This window comes from Gavialis gangeticus, unplaced genomic scaffold (assembly GCF_001723915.1).
Source record: "Gavialis gangeticus isolate Ggan-Ray unplaced genomic scaffold, GavGan_comp1, whole genome shotgun sequence".
NCBI classification, from domain to species: Eukaryota; Metazoa; Chordata; order Crocodylia; family Gavialidae; genus Gavialis; species Gavialis gangeticus.
This window is the reverse complement of record NW_017729032.1, coordinates 87,245,140-87,245,359: the sequence shown is the minus strand read 5'-3', so window position 1 is coordinate 87,245,359 and position 220 is coordinate 87,245,140.

Here is a 220-nt window from a genome sequence, read left to right as displayed (position 1 = left end):
TGGGAGGCTGGAGGAGGGGGGAGGAGACCATGGGGGACCTTCACCTGCCCCACTCACTCTCCCAGCCCCCTGGATCACTGCCCCACCTGGCCCCATCCCCCACCTACTCCCCCAGCCCCCCCGATTGCTATCCTGCCTGGCCCCTTCCCCTGCCCACTCCTGCAACCCCTGATTGCTGCTGCACCTGGCCCTATCCCCTGCCCACTCTCCCAGCCCCCAT